A 19,359-nucleotide genomic window follows, 5' to 3' on the forward strand; every position below is an offset into this window, starting at 1 on the left:
ACGTACGGTTTGGCGTGCGGTTTTGTTTTTTGTTTGGTAATAACTCGGGGTTATTTCAGTGATTGCGGTGCCTGCTGAACACTGAAAGCCCGCAATTGTTCTGCCCTGACTGTTGGGTTTCTGGGCATTTGTTTTAAATCATGAGAAAACTGATACAAGCATGAAAGGATGGGAAAGCAAAAGAAATGAGTGAAACAATGGCTTTCTCCCACAGAGCGTGCATTAGCCTAAGAGTTAAATACAGAAATATCTTAGGGGGTTGGTCCTTGAAGTAGCAAAACTTTGCCCACCTCTCAAAGCCGGCAACGTTGTGTGAAGAGAGAATCAGCAGGGTTTCTTGCATCCGCTATGGACTAACCTCTGCTGACAATGGTGACCCAGAAAATACAGTCAGACTCACAGTATGGAGGGAACAGCAGCGCTTGGTTTAAATAATCAGCCACACATGCAACTGAAAATTCTTGACTATTAAGATGCTGATAACATTCCCTGGAACCCAATCAGTGTTCTGGGTTATTCTTTTCTTTATTGTATTTACTTTACTTCTTCCTTTAGGAAAAAGAAAATTAGCCTTAATGGTACCTTGTATAAACTACATTGAAAATCATTTCCTAATAAAGAAAAGGGACAGCAGAGAAGATGCATGCTTTACCTATAAAGTAGCTTTCCTTTCTGGACAGTCAAAGGTGCAGAAGAGACCTACGTTTATTTTTCTGCCACAATTTATTATCGATTCAGGGGATGCATATGTAAAAGCCGAGAAATTGAGTGGTAAAGAAAATGGAACTTTCAGACAGGTCTGGCCAGCAGGAGTGCTCCCTTTACTAAAACACACAAAACACAGAACTCTGAAGAAAAGTGCACACAGACAATTCTTTATTCAAAAATGACCTTTTAGAACCTGTCATCCTCTCACTGCCTGGTTTCCAGCTCCAGAAGGAAAAGAAGGAAAAAAACCTGACAGACAAAATGCAGACCTCAACAAAGGAGACAAGCATGCAATGTCTGAATTGGATACTTTGTGGCAGACGACAAGTGTCCTTAGAGACTAACAACTTGTCTTGAGAAATAGTCGAAAATGGGAGAAATGTCAAAAGAGGTTTTTCTCACACATGGAAAGTGAGCTTGAGGAACGGTTGCTGTATTCACGAATCAGGACCGGAACACAAGATGCCTATTCTTCAAGCTCTAAAGTGAAAACACCAATTGTAGCTATGGCCAATTGGTGGGGAAAGTTTACAACACTTTGTTTGGGGCAGTCAAGCCAACTATAAATGTGACATTAAAAGTTTCAAGTCACATATAAAAGAAAGAAAAGACTGGGAAGCCTTCAAGCCAACTGGACAGAAAGTCTAGTTCACATATGCTTGTCTAGCAAAACCCCACACTAAATCAAAGCCCTCGTTGCCCCAGTAGGTTTAAGGGGGTCTCTGTCTTCAATAAGCCTCCCATTGTCTGGGCAGCTGGTGCCGAGGTACAGGGGATGGTGGCCATATGCTTGTCCACCACTGTGGTTGTCAAGGTGTAATCTGGGACTTTGGGGGGGACCCTGAGATCCTTGTGGTGGAATCCACAAGACCAGAACTATTTTGAAGAATGCTGACACTTTATTTCCCTTTTTCACTTCGCTGACATTTGCACTGATGATCTAAGGGCAATGGTGGGCAAAGCTGCTTTTGTATGAATGAAGGAAGCATCACATACAGTTAAAAAAAAAAACAGTTTCACTCAAGATGAAGCAGTAAAATGATTAATTTGATTAAACCTTGACCCTTGAAGGTACATCTTTTCTTTTAAGTTTTCTGTTTTGAGAGAGAAGGGACACATAAAACCCTTTGCAGCCTATGGAGGTGTGATGCTTGTTGAGGGAAAGCACTCGTGGGACTGAGTTGCCAGGTGAACTAGACACATCTTTTTTCTCTGTTTTTGCTCAAACGCTATTTTTAGTTGAAAGAATTACTTGGACTTGGATTTTTGGCAGACATTTTCTCAAGTTGTAAATGAAATAAGACTGTCATTTCAAGGAAAGCAACTGACGGTATTTGTCGTGTTTGTTGCCAATGACAGAAATCTAGCTTTCAAGTCAAAAGCAGAATTTTGGAAAACTTGTATCTGCTACTGTGAGCTTGGCAGCTTTCCAATATGTAAAACCTTTCTGATGACACTGATGTTGATATTAATGAATGTTATTTCATGGTATTGTAAAATGAAATATGTCAACACTTAGACTATTTGCATAATTCAATGAACCAATGTTTCCCAAATGACCAAACACAATGTTACAAAATCATACATGGGTAAAAGAAATTCATTCAAAGTGCAAGATGACCATTGGATTTTAATGTAACAGAGTAGGAAAAGCTCATTGATATGGTTTCAGATTTCTTACTACAACTAACCTTTAGGAATCACCACTTGTCAAGTTTTGGTATAGTATCAAAGAAGATCTACAAGTATCTGAAAAAAGCTCTTGAAATACTTCTTTTCCAACTATTTATCCATGTGAGGCTGAACTTTATTCCTATACCTCAACCAAAACAATATATTTCAACAGATTGAATGCAGAAGCAGATATAAGAATCCAGTTCTCTTTTATTCAGATAAATATTAGATTTGCAAAAATGTAAAACATGCCAATTTTAGTCACCAATATTTTTTTGGTTGGGAAAATATAGTTATTTTTCATAAAATATTATATATCATTTAACATATAGATTTATTGTTTTTTAATTAATACTTTAAAAAATTCTCAGTTTGAATTTCTAAGAATCAATAGCTAAAATCCCCATAAACACAAGCTTACTAATATAAAATGATAAAAACACAATTTCAATAATATAAAGGGATTCCAAGCCCAAAGAATTTGAGAATTACTGGCCTAGAGTATATTTGGTTCCATAGTTAAGCCTGGCCTTTCACCTCTAAGGCTACAGATTTGGCCCTAGTCACAAACTTAATTCCTTTTTTTTCCCCTTAAAGCCTTGAAACTGTCCTAAGTTCTAAATGCCTGCAAATCTAATGAGTGATGACATTCTGTGATGACATTCTGTGTGTGTGTGTGTGTGTGTGTTTTAATCTGAGGATAACACAGAACTTTATAAGTGAACGCCCACAAATCTAAAGTATGTGAGAGACAGGCTCAGAACAACCCACTCAGCACAGAAATCAACCTCTCAGGGGTGGGGCAATGGAATTGTTTCTAGTACAAAGCAATGCCACTCCAGAGTGAAGCCAGAGAAAAAAAAAAAGGACACCATAACCAACCACAGCAGTGGGGAGATTAGGCCAGCAGCATGCAATTATGCAAAGCTGAATTTAGCCAGAACACACTTAGTTTATCGTTAGAGTAAAGCAAAATAGGATTATACCAGCGAGAAGGTGGTATCTATCCTCCCCCGTCCCACCCCCCAACGCCAATCGACATAGTTCTCACATTTCCTAGGGTCAGTTTACATGGCCCTTTTCCTTTAATTTTGACTTTCAAGTTTCCCATATATCACTTTTTTTCTTTAGAGGAAGCCTTCAGGATGTGCTAGCTTCTTTATGATATATGTGAAACCATGAAGGAGCTAATTTCTTCTTTTAAAAACCCCATAGCTGGCAAAGTTCATCTACTGTTAATCCCAAGAAAGCCTGTTTCCCAACCTAATTTATTACAACTCCAAGCAAAGAAGAGAGACAACAGTCTCCTTCTGGTGCGATAACGTTTTTATACCCCTCGAATAATAAATCTCTTCCAGTCACCCACGACAGCTGAAAAGTGTGCATCTCTGACCTGGAGCACCTTTGGGGAAATCCTTGGCTAAGTGATGAGATCCTCCTTGAACAATGTTTGCTTTTCTTCCCTTTTTTTCCCTTTCTGTTTTCTCCCCCCAACACTGTAAATTCTGACATTGGAAGGAACCTTGAAAAGTCATCTATTCACAAAATTGTTAGCGTTGGTTATCCCTGGGGTACGGTGAGGGAGAAGAACAGATTTTATTTTTTATTTTATTTATGTTTAAGTTGGATTTTTTTCCCATGATCTGTTGCATGATAAGAATAGAAATAAGTAAATTTCCTAGGCTTTCCCTCTGTCTTCTCGTGGAGGAACAGAATAGACAGAAAGAGGTAAGCAGTGATAAGAATGAAGTGAGAGGTTACAGCAAGAAATGTACTTTTGAGAGTTACCCCACAAAGGTAGGGACTAAAACCACATAACAACAAGCTCACCAAGAGCATTTTGGAGAATGCAAAGGGTCCAAGACTGAGATTCGTCCAGTTTCTTTCAAATCGAAATTAGCAAACCAAAGAAAACCAAAGTGACCTAAAAATTATGAAAAAAACCCCCAGAAGGATCTGATATTCCTGAAGCAGATGCTACAGAGTGTCCAAAGGGTCTGATAATGGTCACAAGTTTTGATGGTGGCAATGAGCTCCAAGATAATGAGAATAAAAAGATTGTTGAACTTTAAAAAGTGGGGCATTGGAAACTTCAGTTTGGGTCTAGTGCAAGAATAGCATATTGATTAAAAGAACCACAAATGTGGTCTTAGGCATCTTAGCTACTCCTTATGGTATATGATTTATTACATTAAATTTGCCTTTGGTTTCATATATTTATAGCTTATCTGTATTGAAGTATCTGGAGGTATTACATAAGTCAGCAGAAATAGTTTGTTGCAATAACAACAAGAAAAAAACCCCAAATATCAATGACTTAACACACACTGCAAGTCACACACACAGTGACGGGATCTTTGCTCTGCCCGGTCATGCATGGATGCGGGCTGATGGGGGAACAGTTGTTGTGTTGCTGCAATAGCTGGACCAAGAAGCAGAGGAAGAAAAAAACTGGAGAATCTTGCAGGAGAGCTTTTCATGGCTTCAACCTGGAAGTGACTCAGATCACTTCTAATATTTCATTGGCTGTAACTAGTCACATGGCCACATCCAACTGCAAGAGGGCTGGAAACTGATGGCACAGCTGAAGTGTGCTGAACACTACTGTTTACCACAAGCATCAAGTTTCATCAGTACCCTATGTATTTATCTTGTTTTTCTCACTAGATGCCTGCACACGCACACGTGCATGCATGCACATGCACATACTTAAGATACATGTACAAACATATTCATACATGCCGATACACGTTTAAGTAATGAAGAAACATAATCTTCGTAGCTTAAAGTTCTACCATTCCTAGGTACAAAAAATGCACCTTTTAACAGCTTTGGGAATTTGGGGGACATGTTTCATTTTAGTTTGTTTCCCTGATGTACATAATCTGGCACAATATGAATTTATTTTAAAGTTCTACAGTTCTTGTGATACATTGAAGTTGAAGAAAATATTTTAAAAAATACAGGTAGGTGCTACATTTAGATTTCAAAAGCACTTCTCAAAATATTTTCTTGTAGATAACATCTATGCGAGGAAAGAAGAACACCTGACTTAGCTTTAAAAATTAAGCCACAGTCAAGAGAGTTCCCACTGGCTTACTTTCTACGCTATAAAGCTCGCTACCAATATAATACTCTTTAACATTTTCTAAGGGTTTAAATACAGAAGAGTGGAGACACAATTTCCTTCTGAGGGATCCTGCTGGCCTCACACGGAGTCATGACCAAGAAAGGGAGGTCTGGGAACACAGAGTGTGAAAAACAAATGTGCATTTCAAAAGACAACAAATTCTAGTTCTTAGCTCAAGATTTAGGGACAAATTATGGGGAATAGCTCTGTTTTTTAATTTGTTCTTCCAAAACGTATTATTTACAGGAGAACCTTTAAAGAAAATCAAACATCCATCTTTAAGTCAACGCCTTTGCTCAGAGACCCATTTCCAAGGAAACCCTAAAATTCAGATTAGTTCATGTATTATTTCAAAAATACTTCCTTCACAAGTTGTACTGGGAAATGCTGGTTTGAGGTTTTTTTGTGTTATTGGCTAAATATACCATTCCAAGCCTTTTAATGACAAAGTCATCTTCAACATGTGCTTTATATGTACCTAAATCCCTCTACTGTCTTCAGATTGTCATCTTTCCTTCAGCTATATACTTACCTCCCAGTGATTACCAAGCACAGCTGTACATTATCAAGTAAAAAAAGCAACTCTACTTAACTTTCAAGTGAAATTCAGGTCTGCAATCGTGGAAAATATCATTATAGTAGAACAAACTGAGTAGCTAGCAGGCCTCTCTAGGAAAATTAATTTATTAATTTTAGCCACAAAGCACACAAAGCATACAACAAAGATAAATTGTCTACCCATTTTTATTGACATCCATCTGATTTATGACATTCTTGTCCAATCAAATTCATCAGCTTACCCTCAAAACAGTATTTGGACATAGGGATATTTATCACAGTCTTCAGGTGAATAGCACCTGAAGAGACACAGTAGGACATTTTTAAAACCATAAATTCACTAACACTGATTCAAATCACAGTACTTGCATAAAAGGCCTGTAGTAACTTGAAACTTAAAATATGACTTCTGTCTTAGCTTTTTGTCTGGACAGAAGCTGGGAAATATTTTAGCTAATGAAAACTCACATTTTATTCTACTGTTATAAAAGAGTGAACTTTATGAAGTTTTAAGCAGAAGAATTTATAGAAGGAAAATTTTAAGAGCTATATTATCACCATAAACAATTATCTGTCATCTGTAAAATAATCTTCCTGAAAAGGCTCAGATTATAATCTATGTCTATGGACATTTGGGGCAAATGTATGTTTATTGTCACTAGAGTATCTTTATAAATAGATGTTTACAGCTGGCCAAGTCCTTAAATCTCATCTAACCATCTATACTACAAACACCCAATGGTGCTCCATTTCCAGAATTTATTTTCTAACTACTCGACTTTGTTTGAAACCTTCATTTCTCAGCACACACAAGACCAGCACTTGTCACACAAAGGAGCTAATATAATTAAACCAGATGATGTGCCCCACAAGTAAAATCAGCCATTCACGAAAGCTGGTCACCAGAGGCCATTTCAAACAATGCATATTTCAAAGTAATCTAAAGTAATCCCTTCTCTCCACAGATTTGGTTTCCATGAAGTCTTAAGCACATGTGTGCTGTAAAAAAGAGGCTTATTAAAACCTGATGTGATATTAGAGATTATAATGCAACACAGTTGGGCTGATTTTAATACCTGAGTCTTCAAGAAGAAAGCAATTTTCGATTTTATTTGTAAGCTTACTAAAACATTATCCATACAAAGGTGCATGATGTTTACTTAATTAAGGAAAAAAATAAAGAATGCTCCCCTGTTATCTGAATTGGGCTTGTATCAATGTATAAAATTTGCAAATAAAAGTGGAGGAGAAACTAAAACAGTTTTCACTGATGGACAGATTAGCAAAGCACAGTATGTATTTATAACTCTAAAGAGTGAGGAGCTTAGATTGTTTAGACAATTCCTTATAAAGTTGTGAATCTCCAGTATATCATTCTTTTGGCTCGCTCTGGTGAAACATTATCAAAATGTGTCATATAACAGCATGATAGCTTCAAAATACTAGTTGTCATCATTAGTAGAACTGGATTATTAGGTAAGTCTGGCTGCCTATGAAGCTTACCAAGACCTCCAGTTCTGGCGGATCTCTGGAGGATTTGTTTATTTTTCCTGATCCTTTTGCTATGTCTTGATTGTATTTAGTTTCAATTGTGGATGAAAATACAAAGGATTAGATTTGATATGCTTCTGGTCCCTCCATTTCAGGATCTCCTACCTACAGCTTTGTATCCTTGAAACGCAAACAAAGGAAACATGTACATGATCATGAACGGGTTTGCAAAATGAGCAAACGGCAACACCCTGCCACAGAAAATCTGCTGTTCCTCATTGGAACATGGCTTCACAGAACAGATCATATATGAAAAAGGAGAGAAGCAACCTCCACTCTAGAGAGCTAATGTGAAGGAGACAGTCTTGAAAATATGTTATAGCATCTTTGAGTTTGAAGGTGTTATAGAGTAAATGTTTATGTCCCCCTCCTTCCCCATTCATATGTTGAAATCCTAACCCCCAGTGTGATGGTATTAGGAGGTGGGGGTCTTCGGGAGGTCATTAGGTCATGAGGGTGGAACCCTCATGAATGGGATTAGTACCCTCATAAAATGGGCCACAGAGAGCTCTCCCACCCACCTTCTACCATATGAGGACTCTGAGAAGATGGTCATCTATGAACCAGGTAGTGGGCTCTCGCCAGATACCCAATCCACTAGCACCTTAATCTTGGACTTACAGCTTTCAGAACAATGAGAAATAAATGTTTGCTATTTAAGCCGCCCGGTCTATGGTGTTTTTGTTATAGCAGCCTGAATGCACTAAGACGAGGGATCTTAAAGTTCACCTAGATTAACTTTTAACTAATGAAGAAAACTTCTCTAGACCATCAATGAAAAATGCCCCTGTCTAGGTAACACAGACCTCGTTAGGAAACCTGTTTAGTTTTGGGCAGCGAAACAGGTTAAAAAATTCTCCATTTTATTGCACAAAAATCTGTCCTCTTCTCTTCTAAGTGTTTAATCATGCTCTAGTCTACTGAGCCACACAAAATAATTCTATTTTCTTCTCAATAACGAATGATTTAAATATTTGAAGATTGTTTCCATCTAACTCCTGAATCTTTTCCTCTTAAAAAATATACTTATGTGGTACATTGTGGGAGAACAGTGGAAGTGGTTATTTTGAATTGGGCCACTGGCTTGTTAAGTAGTGGATCAATAGATCCTACAAAGCTGTAGCTACACAGATAGGAAGCCAGTATATTTAATGTCCATCTGGCTCAAAGGAATTCTGATTACTAGGCTACTAATCAATGCTTTCCAAGTTCACTAAGAAAAATTTCCTTATATAACACTACTTTCGTGTTTGGACTAAATTCAACTCAAATATCTTCCAAAATATGCATAAGTAACTTGTTAATCAGTTTTATTGGAGAATAAAGCCAGACAAGAAGATGAAGATCCAGGCTAAGAATGCTAATCCAAGGACTAGATAGTTTTCATTCCTTTACAATTTAGTCATTGATTTCTCTCTAGATTTTGAGGAAGCTTTCCTTCTAAGAAGAAACATCTTCTTTACCACATTTGGCTCCCAGTTTCAGAATACTGAATACTTAATTTTTTTATTTTATTATTAGTTTTAAAATATTTATTTTTTTGGGCTGCATCAGGTCTTAGTTGCGGCACGCAGGATCTTTAGTTGTGGTGGACGGTCTCTTCTTTGCAGTGTGCAGGCTTCTCTCTAGCTGTGGCGTGTGGGCTCCAGAGTGCACGGGTTCAGTAGTTGCGGCGTGTGGGCTTACTTGCCCCGTGGCATGTGGGATCTTAGTTCCCTGACCAGGGATCGAACCGGCGTCCCCTGCACTGCAAGATGGATTCTTAACCACTGGACCACCAGGGAAGTCCCTGGATACTTTAAAAGAGCCATGCAAGAGAAGAACAACCATTTTGCTATTAAACAAAGGCCCCAAGCTCAAGTACTTAAATCCTAAGGTAGAGCAGGGGTTCATTATAATCACTGGAGGTCTTGTTAATTATTCCAGAGTTCCTGATTCAGGGGTAGGGCCTAAGAAATTGCAGTTCTAGCAAATTCCTAGGAGACGCTGCTGCTTTTAGTACTGGTCCAGGGTAGAGCAATCAACCGACTAGCGTTGGCAAAAGGAAAGGTAGATGGAACCAAGCCTGGAGCAGGTGCTTCAAGTCTTCTCATGAGGGGTGATCTCTCAGGCCTTTGCATTGGCAGAGACAGCTGATAATTCACAAAATGGGACACTTGAGATTGCCAATTATTTCATAGCTGACAGGACCTTTCTGTAAGATCATCTTTTGCAGAGTTGCCAAAAAGGCAAGCATTCTAACACACTCACTAGGAACTGAAAGAGTTTTCTGCTGGAGAGCAAATATCTAGAAGTGTTCTTCAGAGCAGCTTTCAAATGACCCTCTAATCTCCCTTTCTGTGTATTCTCTTTCAATGTCTGAAGAAACTAGGTTTCACAAATCCTTGAATACATGAACTAGCGAAGTCTGACAGTGGCCCCATGCAATGTCGAAATTTGTTACATTTATTAAACAATTGTCATGCACTAAGGTACGTTTGCCACCACCAAAATTTGTTTTCCACCTTTAGGTAAATTATTACTAGAGATGAAGGCAGCAGAGTGAGTTACTGCTTTTGTTTTGAGGAAGCCCATCCTCAGTTTGCTAATTCTGTCCAGCTGTCTCTGCCAATCGCCCACTCTGGGTCTTTCACCCTCATCCATCACCTCCTCTTTGAGACACTGGCAGACAAATACAGATGCAGTAAAACAACAAACTGACTAAATGACGCAGTATGATCCCAGAAGATCTCAACCCACCACGATGCGTGACGCACGTTAGGTGTTCTGGGAAACCCCGAGCTGAATTCTCCTTCTCCCACTGAGCAAGAGGAGGGAAAGAGATGAAACCACAAAAAAGTAAACTGGAAAAGTAGGACTGAACTTCCCGGAACTAGAACAGTGGGTGTAAACAGAGCAAAGGTCAAGTTTGCAACCTTCCAACCTACTGTGTGCATCTTTAATTCCTGTAGCAGACACTTCTCAGAAGACTGAGTCGTCCTGGTCGAGAAGGGGCAGGAATTCTGGAGTCCGGGTTTTCCAGTTGCCCGACTTCAGGACGTAGAGTCCAGCACCATGTGATGGCTGTGCGGACCCAGGCACTTCTCAGAAGTGGCACATCTTGAATTCGTGGCCTTCCCCCTCACCCCTTCCTTTTACTGTCGATTTCTCCTTCATTCCTGACATTCTACTACCCCCATATGCCCCTTGACCACGTAAAGTTCTTCACCACTCCTTCTTTCCTTTTGCTTTCCTGAGTCTCCAACCTTCTACAATTTCCAACATGTGGATCAGACTTTACCTTCTATCCAGAAGTAACAATTTTTGCTAATATGCATTGAACACGTCCCATGTACCAAACTTGGCATCAGCTCCCTTTAGCCCACCATGTACCAATGAAGCAGGCACTCCTATTGCTTTTTTTTTTTTTTTAAATGAGGAAACTGAGATTCAGAGAAGTTAAGGAATCTGTCCAAGATTACACAGCAAGGGGTAGAACTGGGGCTACCTCCCACCAGAAACTTTGTACGTAACGGTTCTGTTTTTGTAGTATTTTCTCCTGAAGTGCATTTTCACTTGAAAAGATCTTGGAGGCCTAGTGAATTCTGAACCTGCCAAATCAACAGGGAGAATCTGGGGGCAAAAATGGGTGTCAGGTGCTGCTGATGTTTCCAGGCAGCTGTCAATGCGCCTTAGAGCGTCTCCCCCAGGAGCACGCGACAGGGCACTGGTATTGTAGCCACACACCACGTACAGGTCCCCTTTCACCTTCCAAACAGAAGGGGACCCCTCAGAGCTCAGTAAAACAAAGAGTTGTTGCTGGGCGAGAGAGTGGACTGGCGTGGTTGAACATGAATATTCAAGACCACGAGTCACAGCTCCATGAATTCGGGGGTCTCCTCCATTTGTATTTAGCATTGTGTAGTGGCGAGACAACTTGCAATGACTAATTAATCCTGGGTGCCGAGGCAGAAGGTGAAATAATTTGTGCGTAGTCATGAAGTTATTCATTCTCAGGCTCCGAGTTAGCGCCGGAGGGCTTTGCTTTCCCGAGATGGAAAGAAGATCGGACTTGACTTTCTGCTTTGTGCCTGTGATCCCAGAGATCCACACCCTCAAGCCCTGAAATCTTCTAAAGGGAAGGCAGGTGGTTGCCAGCTGTCCTTAACCCACACCCTCATGACATCATCTCCAGTATCACCCGTCCGTGGAGACGCCATCCACTGAGACCACCCTCTCCTCAGCGGGCCCTGTTCCCCGGCCCACAGAAGCCCTCCCCAGCTTGCCAGGTGGAGGAGGGGACACTCTCGTTCATATATTGCACATGGCTGCTTGTGGCTGTTTTTCCACCATCTCCTCAAGTGCAATTTTAACTGAGGTTATTCCTAGTAATACCTCAGTTATCTATCGCAGGGCAGGGAAGGGTCTCCAAATATGTAAATTTCCATGAAACCTTACTTTAATTGTTTAAGGGTAGGAGCTTCAAACAAACAAACAAACAAACAGGAACCATTTTAAAGCACACTGAGTTTGCAAAAAAAAACCTCCCCAAACTCAGAGGCTTGTAACAGAAAAGGAAGGGGTACGTCTTCTCCCTGTGTCACGTGGAGGCTGCAGAGGTGGTGGCTCTCTGAGCCTCCCCGCTCCAGCCCTCAGGCCGGGGCAGCAGCCCTGATGCGAGACATGCCACTCTCAGGACAGACCCCAGGCGCGGGAGAGCTGGTGGAAATCTGGAATGCCGCTCGAAGTCATCTGCTTCCATGCGGCATGTGACGCACCTGCTTACCTGCCTTTGGCCAAAGCGATACACACAGTGGAGCCCAGGGTGGGGTGGGAGTAGGTTTTGCTCCCTGGGAGGCTCTGCAAGTCCCAGGCAGTGGGCGGGGACGCTGAACTCTGGTCACTTCTCTGGTGGGGGAGGGATGGCAAAGATTGGGATCACGATTTAATCTACGGCGTGCACTTTCACAAATTAATCACGTATTTCCTAGTCTTCAAAAAATATTGGGAATGATGTCACTGTTTTGTTTTGTTTTATGGCTCTGGGTCATCATCGTTAACATAAATACTGCTTTTAGCTATAATTCAGATTTTTTTTCTGTGGGATACTGGGATATGGAAAGCTGTCTGCGTTAACACATAAATGACACGGCACTGATACTGTTTGGAATTCCTTATGAATACTTTTCCTGGTGTTGTTTTACCTCCATCGCTATCCATTATCACTTCTAGTTGTTATAAGTGTATTTACCTCTCACAACTCCACCTGCCCTCTGCTAACACACTAGGGAGATGCTGAAGAGATGGCTTGTTAAATGTGCGTTTAAAGTAAGAGTGAAGACACGAGAGTCTCTCTCAAGCGCAGTACGTGGGTGGGTTTGGCGCACAGGCTTTGGGACAAACGTCTGGGTGTGGGCGCTTCATAGGCTTATTAGATTCCTTCTTGTTCTTGTATGTCTGGCTGATTGAGGGTGTCAGATAAGCAAAGTCAGGGAAGACTGGGTTTGGAGTTGACTTCCACAGGAGCACCCTTGCTTTGCCATTTTCCATATTCTTTCCTAGACAGTTGAGTAAGCACTAAAACTACCTGTCATTTCTTGCTCAATTCTCTTTACTTTAATCACCACACATACTTAATTCAGCAGTCTTGTAGAGCTCCTGGATAAAGCATGATTGGAGATAATGGGTGAATGAGAGAAGAGCCCTGCTCTCAAATGGAGAGTTATATCCAATGCCAGGTATAATACAGATCCAGCAACGTGCTGGCAACTGCCAACTTTCTAAAGGTTGGACAGATATCACACTTGACAGCCCCCAGTTTATATTCAGAAAAGATGAAAACTCTAATTCGAAAAGATACATGCATCCCGATGTTCACAGCAGCAGTATTTGCAATAGCCAAGACATGGAAGCAACCTAACGTCCACTGACAGAGGAGTGGATAAAGAAGATGTGGTCCATATATACAATGGAATATTACTCATCCATAGAAAAGAATGAAATAATGGCATTTGCAGCAACATGGATGGACCTAGAGATTATCATACTAAGTGAAGTCAGACAGAGAAAGACAAATATCATATGATACTGCTTACATGTGGAATCTAAAATATGATAAAAATGAACGTACTTACAAACAGAAATAAACTCACAGACATAGAAAACAAACTTATGGTTACCAAAGGGGAAAGGTGGGGGAAGGATAAATTGGGGATTTGAGATTAGGAGATACACCCTACTATATATAAAATAGATAAACAACAAGGACCTACTGTACAGCACAGGGACCTATACTCAATATCCTGTCATAACCTATAGCGGAAAAGAATCTGAAAAAGAATATATATGCACATATATATAATTGAGTTACTTTGCTCTACACTTGAGACATTGTAAATCAACTATACTTCAATAAAAAAATTTTAAAAAAGGCCCCAGGACTCCCTAGAATGTGCACGATATTTGCTTCAGGTTGATATCACCCTGAACACCATAGTGGAATCAGATGTTCATTTTTTTTCCAATGAAAACAAACCCCAAAGAGCATATTAGCCTGTCAGGGTAAATGAAAGTCAAATATTTCCAACTTGGTTAGTGGACAACTATTTCTTAGCTGGTACTTTTCTCTGATATACATTTAGTTTTCTTCTGAAAGCCTGACCTTACGGTGATAGTAATTGAACTGTGAACAAGATTTTTCATATGCTTAGGTGTTTTCTTGTATCTCAAATCCCATTAGTATCTTTGTTGTTTTGTGGATAAAATAACTCTTCCTATGTTCACAATGCATCACAATTCAGGAAAGACTTTGGCATGAATTATTAGTATTCGTTTTTCACAACAGCTTCTATAGGAAGCTAGAGCAAGCATTATTTTTCCTTCTCCAATCCACCGCCATCCCGTACAGGAGGTTCAGAAAGCTGAAGCTGAAACTCACAATCATGTCTTCTGACTCTGAACCTGGTGGCTTTTTCCCCTAACGAATCAGTTATTTTCCATTTTACCCCATTATTTTGTGAATAATTGCCAACTTAATCATCCCTGGACACAAATGTTAAAAACATACAGACTAATGTAATGCACAAACTTGCAAAGAAAAAATGCATTTGTATGAGTTTCAAACTTTTCATTGCAACTTTTCATTGCAACTCAAGGAAACAGAATATTGGTTTTTAGGTTTACTTATTCTTTCTGCACAAACCCACAACCAATGAAAATACAAAGAAGTAATAATGCCCCTAGAAATGGAATAGAGTGAGTTAAAGTGCTGGTGCTGCTTTCTAATAATTTTAGCAGTACTATTATGTTGATCGGAATATCCTTAATAGAAGCTTAGGTTAAAAAACGTATGGGAAAAACAACTTTTCGGTAAAAATATGTCTATGAGATAATTTGGATTAAATAAGTTGAGGATTAATAACTTGAGGAAAGCGTTGAAGATATGTTGATTTTAACATTTCAACAAAAGCAGACTAGAAAGTTAGATTGATTACACCACTGAAAATAAATTTGTAGGTGACATGAAACTCAGTTAAACTCAGTTAAACAGGAAAAGACAGCTTTGTAGGAAGTTTGCACCTTCTCAGTGGACAGCGGCCAGAAAACTTGTAGTTGTCTAGGTAGGAGTCATGGGGAGAGGGCAATAGGACCTACTAGTTATTCCTGGAAATTCACCTCATCTTGAGTCATTGCTTTGCCTGACCATGGGGATGAATGGAGAGACCAAAATAATATTCCAGCCAACGATAAGGCACAACTTTATTTTGTCTGATGGTGACACCCTATTTTTCTCCAGATAAATTCTGAGCTCATATAATTTCTGTCACCCTTTGTTGGAAGAAAAGCACAGTTTTGACTGATGCAAATGGTTTTAAATTATATGGCAGGGACTGTTCATTGCCCACCTCCTCATTCATTACCATCTTCATTCAAAACAAGATCCTGATTTTATGTGCAGTGGTTACGTGCCCAGCTTTAGGTGACATCTCCCAGTTCTCCTTGTGCCCACATGACTGAATCCTTTCCAATGAGATGTAATGAAAGGGTTATGTGGGACTTCTGGGGTGGCTGCATAAAAAAGGGTGAGTGGCCATTTGTCGTCTAACATGGATGGAGCTTCCGCAGTCATCTTTTTTTAAAAAAAATTGAAGTACAGTTGATTTACAATGTTTCAGGTGTACAGCAAAGTGATTCAGTTTTATATATCTATATCTGAATATGTGTGTGTGTATATATATATATATGTATATATATATATATATATATACATATATATATACATACATACACTCACATTCTTTTTCAGATTCTTTTCCATTATAGGTTATTGCAAGATATTCCTAATTCATCCCTCCCCCTCTTTCCCCTTTGGTAACCATACGTTTGTTTTTTTAGGTCCGTGAGTTTATTTCTGTTTTGTAAATAAGTTCATTTGTATCATTTTTTTAGATTCCACATATAAGTGACATCATATGATATTTGTCTTTCTCTGACTTACTTCACTTAGTATGATAATCTCTAGGTCCATCCATGTTGCTGCAAATGGCATTATTTCATCCTTTTTTATGACTGAGTAATATTCCATTGTGTGTATATATGTGTGTGTGTGTGTGTATGCCACACCTTCTTTATCCATTCATCTGTTGATGGACACTTAGGTTGCTTCCATGTCTTGGCTACTGTAAATAGTTCAGCAGTCATCTTGAACCATAAGATACTCTCACTGATGGAATGTTCCATGGTGGAGCAGAGAGGGAAAAAAGCCTGGGTCTCTAGTGACTATTATCCCAGCCCTGACAACCAGACTCTGGATTTCTTTTACTTGAGAGAACAAAACCTTTTGTGGCTAAGGCACTATTTTGATTTCTGCTATGTGTAGTCAAAATCCCTAATGACATCTTCTAACTAACACTACTATTTTTTTTCCTCATTCTACCACCATCCTATAATTAAAATGTTAGGAAAACATGGGTTTTTAAAGCAAACCAGAAGAGTCTGATTTATGTTCAAAATAGAAAAAAACAAAACCTGTGGTTAAATGAGAGATTTGAAGACATAAGGAACTACACAAATAACCGTGCAATTACAAGTTACGGTAAATGCTATGAAATCCATAGGGGCAAGTGGGAACACGAAATTCTCTCAGCAGGCTTTAAGCTCCAACTAATAATTAACTAATATTTAAGGCAGTTTAAGGTTTCTGGGTCGATTAAAGAATGTTAGAAATTGCTCATTAGCTATGGAAATGAAAAGCAGAAATGGATTCCTCTAGCTTTTGGTAATTTCCCAGGCTTCAAGTGGATTTCATTATGGTGTGAATTGCCCTTTAGCTTCTTAAAAAAAAGCCTGAAGTCTTTTTGTAGACAATAACCAGTACTCTACCTGAGTTTTCTTATAAGAGGTTAAATTGTAACCCCCCAATGATAAATTTTCATATTTCACATCCAGAGGAGGAATTTTCATACTTTCAAAAAATTTGCTGAAGATAGTTTATTATTGTCTTACCTAATTGCAGAATTTTATTGGATAAAAAGATGGTAACAAAACAACCCCTCTGAAGGAATGCTGAGACATGTTTATTCATGAGAAAAACTTAATTACCTCTCTTCACCTGTGGACCTTTTCCCTTTTCTCCTTCTCACTCTTGCAAATGAGACTTCTGTTTTTGGTTGAAAATACAGATTCTGCCTTAACTTGAATAGCAAGGATTTTCTAAAAAAAGCCTCCTGAAACCCAAGGTCTCTATGCTTTAAAGGAATTTTTTAAAAGGGTTTGTTCTTTTTTTTTTTTTAAACAACACCTTTATTGGAGTATAATTGCTTTACAATGGTGTGTTAGTTTCTGCTTTATGACAAAGTGAATCAGCTATACATATACATATATCCCTATATCTCCTCCATCTTGCATCTGCCTCCCACCCTCCCTATCCCACCCCTCTACGTGGTCACAAAACACCAAGCTGGTCTCCCTGTGCTATGCGGCTGCTTCCCACTAGCTATCTATTTTACATTTGGTAGTGTATATATGTCCATGCCACTCTCACTTCGTCCCAGCTTACCCTTTCCCCTCCCCGTGTCCTCAAGTCCATTCTCTTAGGGGCATGACAGGAATAAAGAAAAAGGGTTTGTTCTTCATATATGTCTCAGTTACGTGTCAGTTATACACCTCAAATTAGGATTTTAGAAACTCAAAGTAATACATAAGTGACACACTATTCTTAGACTGGTGAGATTGACTCCATAACAATTACTAATGGTTACTCCGATGTTGCCATTAATAAACTAGCAAAGTTTAGGAGGAAAAAATATGAATGCACAAACAAAAATACCTTATTCAATTTGATTTATGTTTAGCTTCCAGGAAATGGAAATTATTTGGGAAATCTGATTAGTGTAGATTGTGTTCTCCAAACTGTTGCATGACGTGGCACACAAAGAAAATAAAAATATCAATTATGCACGGCACATTGGAGTAAGCAGATGAGGGGACTCTGGCCAGTCTGGCCCTTCCCAGCCATCCTGAACTGCGGACATGGGCATCGTGACACACCTGTCATCTCTTTGTGGCCCACTGCCAACGCAGAGGGACTACTAGGGTGTTGGATTCTAGAGAATTGAATTGGGCTATGAGGTTTTTAAACTGATGTTGCTATTTTTTCCAAAAAATATGATGTAGATGGGCTTCCCTGGTGGCGCAGTGGTTGAGAATCTGCCTGCCAATGCAGGGGACATGGGTTCGAGCCCTGGTCTGGGAAGATCCCACATGCCGCGGAGCAACTAGGCCCGTGAGCCACAACTACTGAGCCTGTGCGTCTGGAGCCTGTGCTCCGCAACAAGTGAGGCCGCGATAATGAGAGGCCCGCGCATCGCGATGAAGAGTGGCCCCCACTTGCCGCAACTAGAGAAAGCCCTCGCACAGAAACAAAGACCCAACACAGCCATAAATAAATAAATAAATAAATAAAGAATCCTGGTCAAAAAAGATGATGATTTAAAAAAAAAAATGATATAGAGATATTGAAAATAGAATATTAAAAAAATCAGAGCCTTAATTTCTATATTTGTATGTATTATGTACCGTGGTGTTTTTAGAGTAAAAAAAAAAAAAAGTAGTCTGATTTGACCAATAAGAAGAATCAGTTGGACAACCAACCTAAATCTCCACTTCACAGAAGCACAGACTCATAGAAGTCATAGACTCATAAACTCATAGACTCATAAAGTCAAGGACGGACTTTACAAATCATCTTATTTAACTTATTTTAGAATTGAGGAAATGGAGGCCTCGAGTAATCAATGATACCTCAAGTAACCAAATGTATACTGTACAAAGATTTCGCATACCTTTTCTAATTGGAATCTTCCAGTAACCCTTGGCAGTACTCCCTATTTTTGTAGGGGTGGAACCAGATTCAGAGAGGCTAAGTGACTGACCCCCAAATCGCTGTTTCTCAAGGCAGAGAAGGAAGCCCTCATCTTGTACTCTCTTACTACATTACAGAACCTTCCATCATGATCACATTTGAGCTATCCGTTGCACTTAATGAACAACTAAGTTAAGGCAGTTTCCTTCGAGTTCCATGAATATTTTCACTGAGGCCAGTTCTGTCTTAAGGGAGTTGCTCAAATGAGTAAATTGCATTTGTAGCATGAAGAAATGCCATCACCCCTACCCCACCCACATCCCTAAAATTTGTGAAACCCTCTCCAACTTTCTTCAGGGTTTTAAAGTGGTGACACCCAGGAGAAGTTATGCCACTG

At 39.5% G+C, this 19,359-nt stretch overlaps 1 protein-coding gene across 5 annotated transcripts in view; it reads right to left on the reverse strand.

The window, feature by feature from the left end:
* The window catches only part of SULF1 (sulfatase 1), a 162,099-nt gene that overhangs the window by 78,088 nt on the left and 64,652 nt on the right, over positions 1-19,359 (reverse strand). Inside the window, exon 3 of one of the 5 annotated variants that reach the window (XM_059901497.1) lies at positions 291-549. The exons of the other annotated variants lie outside the window; for them this stretch is intronic. The gene's annotated coding sequence lies outside the window, so the exon portion shown is untranslated. The remainder of the gene's footprint in view (positions 1-290; positions 550-19,359) is intronic. 5 annotated transcript variants of the gene reach the window in all.

The sequence above is a fragment of the Balaenoptera ricei genome, chromosome 17 (genome assembly GCF_028023285.1).
Source record: "Balaenoptera ricei isolate mBalRic1 chromosome 17, mBalRic1.hap2, whole genome shotgun sequence".
NCBI lineage: Eukaryota > Metazoa > Chordata > Mammalia > Artiodactyla > Balaenopteridae > Balaenoptera > Balaenoptera ricei.